The sequence below is a fragment of the Myotis davidii genome, unplaced genomic scaffold (genome assembly GCF_000327345.1).
Source record: "Myotis davidii unplaced genomic scaffold, ASM32734v1 scaffold399, whole genome shotgun sequence".
NCBI classification, from domain to species: Eukaryota; Metazoa; Chordata; class Mammalia; order Chiroptera; family Vespertilionidae; genus Myotis; species Myotis davidii.
In genome coordinates this window covers 638,558-646,078 of record NW_006292094.1, presented here as the reverse complement: position 1 = coordinate 646,078, position 7,521 = coordinate 638,558, and the positions used below count along the sequence as shown (strand labels likewise).

At 56.0% G+C, this 7,521-nt stretch overlaps 1 protein-coding gene across 1 annotated transcript in view; it reads right to left on the bottom strand.

Moving 5' to 3' along the window:
- Positions 1 to 7,521, bottom strand: part of KCNIP1 (potassium voltage-gated channel interacting protein 1) — a 252,213-nt gene that overhangs the window by 161,507 nt on the left and 83,185 nt on the right. The gene's annotated exons all lie outside the window — the stretch shown is intronic.

The following is a 7,521-nucleotide window of genomic DNA, read 5'->3' as shown; positions in this document are numbered from 1 at the left end:
GGCCCGGTCCGCCCGCCCCTCCTGCCGCACGCTGGGCTCCCCTCCCGGCGCGCGGGCTGGGTCTCTGGGGGCCGCGTACTGATCATGAATGAACAGCCGGGACCGCGCCGAGAGCCGCGCGCCTGCTGCCTGCTGCCTGCCCGCTGGAGGCGAGCCTGAGCCGCGCAGAGAGCACCCAGTGGGCGGGGAACCCCAGAGGGGCGGGGCGGCCGGCACAGGGGGCGCCTGGGACCCTGCTGCTGCCTGCGCCCCTGCGGGAGAGGGGAGTGCGGACTCCATTCCGGAGGCTGCGCTCCAGACCCGGCGGGAGGGCACCTGGCTGATGGGTGGGGTTGAGCTGGCAGCAGATTGCTTCGGGGGGATAATGTGTAAGTGTTGCATTATCTCATTCTACTTCAAGGGAAATCTTTTCTAATTCACCGCCTGAATTCGTGGGGTGGGGAAGAAATCGGCCCTACCCTCGGAGAGGATGAAAACACATCCCCTCCGAGGTGGGGGGAGGGGCCCTCCTGGTCCTCCAAGGCCAGGGCCACCTGCTAATGACAGAACTGAGTGCAGCGAAAGAGCCCCAGCCCCTTGCTTTCTCCTTTTGCTGTTTCTTTCCTCCCTCTCTCCATCCTGTCTTCTCCTCCCACCCAAATGAATGAGCCACCCACCTTGGGGCAGGCTGTGAGCTAGTGCTGAATTTAGGAAGCAGTCTGCCTGCTGTGAGTTCTCACCCCAGACCCCACAGACCAAAACCTTTGTTTCAGCTTCTCATGCAAAAGGACAAAGTTTGGGTGCACCCCTACGGGTCCTCCTCAGCTCCTGGGGTGCTGAAATGCAAGGCTTGCTCCCTGGAAGCCTGAAGAGGAGGGACCCCTCCCCAGCTGGGAGCTGGCTGGGTTCCCATGATACACCATGTTTTCAGGTCCGGGGTCCCGGAACATGTGGCTTCATGAGCACACACAAACACATGGTCACACAAACTTATGGGCAGGCAGGGGTCCTGCAAGCTCACACAGATATTGCTGTGGTACACACACACTGCAGCCACAGGTGCATCCACAGGACCCCACGCAAGACAGACACTCAGGCATGAAGGTGCACACACGCTCAGTGCAAAGTGGCATCACGTCACCCCCCTCACACAGACCATAGCCACACAGGCATACAATCATCCCCCAAGAGTACAGGGTCCCCAGGAGCTGCTTCCCCTCATTCCAGCCCACCAGCCGCCTTTCAGAGACACAGGCGTCCTGCAACTTGGCCAGGGACCAGAGTAACTCTTTACCTACCCGGCACGTAATGCCTTCTCAAATCTAAACACGTATCCGATTTGGCGCAACGGGGAAGGTGCGTTTCATACCATCCACCCTTTCGTTTGCAGTGCCCACTGCTGTGTACCCACATGGCCCCTTGCCCTGTGACTTAGGCAGGTCACGCCTAATCATCACCATAGAGAGAAACGGAGGCTCACCGAGGGGAAGGCATTTACCTGCAGTGACCCAGCAGGATGTGGGATGAGGACTTGGAGTCCAGGGGTCTGTCCCCACCTCCTGTTGGGGGCCACGGAGTTGGGGAGAGCTCCTCTGGGCCCCACCAGATTCAAAGCCTCAGCTCTCTTAACTGCCAGGGCTTATCTGTCTAATCCACGAGGCCTGGAAGCCTGACCCCTGCCTCCCTCCTGTCCCCTCTGCTGGGGAAGAAGGGTGGGGTGGGGTGGGTGGGGTGGAAGACACAGGTCCCTTGAGAGGAGCATCGGGATGGCCAGGAGTCAAGGAACAAAGAAGGGGTCTTTCCTGGGGAGAGGGTGGAGCAGGCCCTGGTCTTCCTGATCACTGGCTGAGAGCACCAAGCCCTCGCGCCTCTATAATCTCCGCGCCACCTGAAGACCAGGCCAGCACTTGAGAGTTTCCCAGAGGCTAGGGTGCCACTCTCGCATCTCCTCCTCCCACCACCCTCCGAAGGGGGCACAGACGAACTGCTGCATTTCCCAGATCAGAAACAGTGAAGGGCCGCGGAGAGGCTGCCCGGCTGCCTCTGAGCAGTGGGAATAAAGCGAAGTCACCCAGGTAAGGTCCCAGTTGCTTACACATAAACCATGGGGGCCTTTTGTGGCCTGGCTTCACCTACCAACCCCCCTGCTCCCAGGTGCACTCCTTGGGGTGCCAGCCACACAGACCTCACTCTCCCCCAGTGTGCCCTCCATGGCTGTGCTCAGAGCCTTTGCACGTGCTGTGCTCTCTGCCTTGAAGGCCCCTCACACCTTTTCCCATCTGGCCACCTGCTGCTCATCCTTGAAGATGCATGTACTTCAGATGTCATTTCCTCCAGGAATCCCTCCCTGGCCCCCAAGTCAGTGCCCGCCTTGGGGTTCCTGCAGCACTTGGGGCTCTTCCCCCATCAGAACACTCATGGCCCCTTTCCTTGTCTCTCTCCCTCTGGACGGAGTGATCCTAAAGAGCAGGGACCATTACTGAATTATCTCTACGCTGTCAGCCTAACCCCTGGTTTCTGACAGGGTGCAGTCAATCAGCGCTGAATGAATGAATGAATGAATGAATGACTTTTCTTTGCTCAGTGACTCAGTTAGTAAGGAAAAACTAGCAATTACCAGATCATCCTTGCCCTTCAAAGGAAGCAGCACATTCTCCCAAGTAAAGATTCATTCATCCAACAAATATTTATTCACTCATATATCAACCACATACCAAATATTTACATGCACAACAGCTCATTTATTCCTGATGACGCCCTGAGTGTAGGCATTATCTAGATAAATAGACACCCGCAATGCATGATGCAGTGCAACTCACCTAGGAGGTGCTTGTGAAGAATGCACCTGAGGAGGAATACACGCTGCCTGTGAGGAACAAGAGAGAGCCAGACAGCAGACCCACCCCCCTGTAACAGAGACCTGGGGAGACAGGGTGCCCCCCACAGTCACCTGGCTGCCGGGGCCATGTATCATGCTGCCCCCAACATGGCGCACTTGCTAAAGCCATCGCGCCAGCCCCATCCAACCTGGGCTTCAATGCCAGTGGCTCCTTCTAATCCGGCAGGTGAGCTGCCTTGGGCCCTGTCCCCAAGTCTGCGCCCCCTCACCCTCTCTGTGATAGACGGGATGTTTGTGCTCCCTCCCCAATTCATATTTGGAAGCCCTAACTCCCAGTGGGGATATATTTGGGGTGGAGCCTCTGAAAATGTACTGAGGGCTCAGTGAGGTTATTGGGTAGGGCTCTGGTCCCACGGGATTAGTGTCCTTAACGTTCTCATAAAAACAGATATGAGAGAAGCACCTGACTCCCTACATGTGGCCCAGGGAAGGCCTGTGAGCACACAGGAAGGAGGAGAGGGTGGCCATCTGCAACCCCAGGGCAGAGCCCTCCCCAGACACCAGCCCTACTGGCTCCATGATCTGCCTTCCCGTCTCCAGAACTGGGAGAAATAACTTTCTGTTGGGGATGTCACCCAGTCCGTGGCACCCGAGCAGACTGACATCTACCCCCGGCACCCACCAGGCCCTCAGAATGTCTGGAGGCAATGCCTTCCCTTCCCTCTGCTGTGAGCACCCATACAGGATGCCTTAGGGCACCCCTGGGAGGCTGTTCAGGGAGGAAGGGGTGAGGCGGTCAGAGACCTGCATGGTCCCGTGACAGCTGGCACGGGCTTGTCTGTGTTTGTGTCACACAGCCGTGTCCACTCCCTCCACCCTCCCTCCCCCGTCACGGTTCCCCGGCATGTTTCTTCCCGTCCTTGCAGGGAAGGGAAGCTCACTGTGTCCCGTCACACGTGGAGGCAGCAGCGTCAGAGTAGGGCCTGGATTGGGAAGGGCTAGATCTGGGTTCAAATCCTGATTTTGCCCCTTATTCGCTGTGTGATGTTGGGCCCGACGAGTACTCTCCCTGACCCTCCCTTCACCTTCTGCGGACTGCCTCACGGTGAGGAAGGTGAGGTGAGGTCTGTAAGGCCCTAAGCAGGTGCCTGGCACATAGCGTGGCCAGTTACAGAGGGGAAACTGCCCCCGGCTGTTGCCGTGGGCCAGGCCTCGTGCTGGGCTCCAGTGGAATAAAAGCGAGGGAGCCGCAGCGTCCCCCTCGCTTCCACCTTTGCTCTTCATCTGCTTTATAGGGAGTCTATTCTCACGGTCCCCATCTGGCATTAAAAGACTCAGATTAGTTAAGGAAGGGAATGTGGTTGGCACCTGATTATGTGCAATTCAGCACTCTGCTAGCTGCTGTCTTGTACCATTTCCCAAATGTTCTGCATGCACACGTCTGGCCTCCTCAAATAGACTGAGCTTTTAGAAAGCGAAGCAAGCACCGTCCCACCGCCCCTGCCCCCACACACCGTGGCTCAGGCTGGCCCAGGACGTCCTCCAGCCTCCACAAACACTCACACGGAGGCTGCTCGGGGCAGGGGAAAGGGCGCCATGCCTGAGCCCTGGGTCCAAGTCCCACTTCTCTTACTAAATGTGAACCTGGGCTGGGGCTGCTTCATCCGTGAGCCTCGAGCAGGACCAGGTCAAAGGCTGGTGTGAGCACCGTGGGGGTAGGGGGTGGGGGATGGGGTCAAGTAAAGGAAAGGGGCTTTGTCTCCTGGGAAGCACTCTGCAAACGGCCTTTATTATTCTTTGCTCTGAGGCTCATCTGGTTATTCACTCCTTCATTCAACAAACAGTTAAGAAGCACCATCTACCTGCCAGGCACTATTCTGAATGTATGGACCGGTAAGCAAGCAGAAGAGCAGGAGCCCTGCCTTCAGCAATCAATCAATCCCTCTCGTCATCACAAACTGCCATCGGGCCGGGACAGAAAGAAGGGGAGCGGGAGTTTGGGGAAGGAAGCGCAGAGAAGCCAAGTAGGATAACCTTGGCAAAGGACCATGTGACGTCACAGGTGTGTATAGGTCCTCAGAGGGCAGGGATGGGGACACAGTTTTCAAGTCAGGGAGAATGGGCTTCAAATGCACAGAGCAGGGGCGGGGGTGTTCATGACCTTGAGCAAGTTATTTGACCTTTAAAAGCCTCAATTTCCACAAGCAGAAAAAATACCACCAACGTAGGTTGCAGGGAGAGGCTGAAGGTGCTAGTGATGACAAAAGTCCCTGGGACCGTGTCCCCAGCTGGCACACAGACCTGGCTCAGAAAGTGCGAACTCCCACACTCCTCAGTTTCCCCTTCTGGTCTCCTTTGCAAGCACCGCTTCCCCACGGCTGCAGAGGGAGAGGAGACCTTGGACTAGGACAGGGGCCTGGGCAGTGCCTGTCTTGGGCCGCCGCCTCATGCACGAAGCATGCCCTTATCTGTCGAGGCTGGTCATGTGCCTTCAGAGATCAGGACTAATGTGGCTGCAGGGGACGCGGGAAGCCAGGACACAGGCTCCGGCTCTCACGTCCCGATGGCCTCACTGTCCAAGGGTTCCCCTTCATGCTCCAGCGCTGCAGCAGTCTCCCCCAGGCCTGAGATGAGTTCAGACAGAGGACAGGCATCCACATGACCCCGGTGCTGGCACTAAGCCCTTCCAAGTTACCCAGAACCCGGCAGAGGGGCACATTCCAGAGCATCTCAGCTTTCATGACCTGAAGCAATGTTACATGTGTGAGACCCGAGAAATGACGGTGCCAGCACCAGCCAGGCACAAGGCAGGTACTTGGCCACATTGATCGAATGGCTCTCTGGGAGTGGATGGGAGAATAGATGGGAGGAGGAAGGGTGGGGAGGTGGGTGAATTCACATATGTTCAAACAAGCATTTAAGTCCCTGATAAAACCTGTGAACCTTCTCTTCCAAAATAGCCATGCCCAACTGCACACACACTCTGCATACACCTTTATGGCGGTCATGACTTCCCCCTGAAGCACATCCGTGCACACCTGGTTTAGAAACTCTGTCCTAAGGAGGAATGGTCATAGAAAGGGATTTGAACCCGTCATTTCTTAGCAGGGTGACTTTAACTTCCCTGAGCCTCAGTTTCAACATCTGTAAAATGGGGGCAATGGTTGCGTCTATTTCCTAGGGCTGGTGTGAGAGTTAAGTGAGAAGAAGCATTCAAATGTTTTAGTGTAGTGTCTGGCAGGTTCCCACGGCCAGTGAAAGGTGCGGATCACTATTACCATCATCATTAACCTTCTGTCCCTCATTCATTAATTTAGTGAGTGAGTGCCTCCTGTTTGTCACACCCTGAGTAGGTATCAGGGTTGAAGCCCACTGGTATAGGTAACTCATAGTTTAAGGGGCAAAGAGCAAGAAAGCCTGGGAATGGCCTCTCTAGCTCTGCCCCTGACTTTGACCAGGTGGCCAGCCCACTCAAAGTCCTGGGGAGAAACCGAAGTTTGGACTCAGCAAGGTCAGGGCAGGGGTGGGAGGGTAGGTCCGCTCAGAAGGGCAAAAGTCAGGGTAGAGGTAGGTGGAGAAGTCCAGGGTGGAGCCAGGTAGAAGGGGATGAGGCAGGATGGAGCGGAAGGGAGAGTCAGAGGCAGAGCAGGGCTGAAGTGGGGTGGGGGTGGCCCTGGACAATTGCCATGGTGGTCTGGCAGGGTGAACATATGACACTGAAATGGCTGGGGCAACGGGGGTAGAAACTGTGGTTGAATTTCATGTCTTTCCAGTGTGTGAAAAATATGGACCCATAATTTCCTTGGATAAATGGCCAGGAGTCAAGCATATGACTCCCCTCCTTGTTCTCCTTGGAATAGATTACATTTTCATTCACAATGGTGGCCACTGTCTTGGAGTTCTTACCATGTGCTAGTCATGTGCCTGGTCCCACTTAATCATTTCAATACCCCTACAAGGTAGGTACTCTCATGACCCCCATCCTATATAATAAAAGGGTAATATGCAAATTGACTGAACGATGGAACAACTGGAATGCCCACGGCCCCCTGTCCCAGCTGGCCCTGCCCCCTGAGCGGGCCCCACCACCCCAATTGGGGGCAGTGCCAGCTGGCAAACAACCTGCAGCCCCTCAATGCAGCTGGCCCACTCCTGATGGTCCCCATCGGGCTGGAGCCCACCAGTGCACGAATTCGTGCACCAGGCCTCTAGTTTTATATAACAAACCACCAAAGTACAGAGAGGTTAAGTGACCTGCCCAAAGTCACACAGCAAGTTGTGAAGCTGGCCTTGAACTCAGATGCTCTGACTCCAGAGCCTGTACTCCCTGTGTAGCTGGAAGCCCTCCTGCTGCTGTGGCAACAGATTTCTTCTAATCCTGTTTCTCAGGGAAGGTAGCAATTCACTGGGGACTCATAGCTACTGTGTAGCTTATTGGAGCTGAGAGAGAAAGAGAGAGAGAGAGAGAGAGAGAGAGGAGAGAGAGAGAGAGAGAGAGAGAAGGGAGGTATACTGAGTCCTGGCCCTCTGACTGGCAGGTGCTGCCCCACCCATACCCGTAGTGCCTAGGGGCAGTGGCCATGCCCACCAGCCTGTGAGACGCATTCAGGGTCCATTTTCTCTCCACGGTTTCTACAGCCTGAAGACCCCAGAGGAAGTGAGCAGGCAGGGAGGAGGGAGCAGGGCACTCTGTGAGATGATTG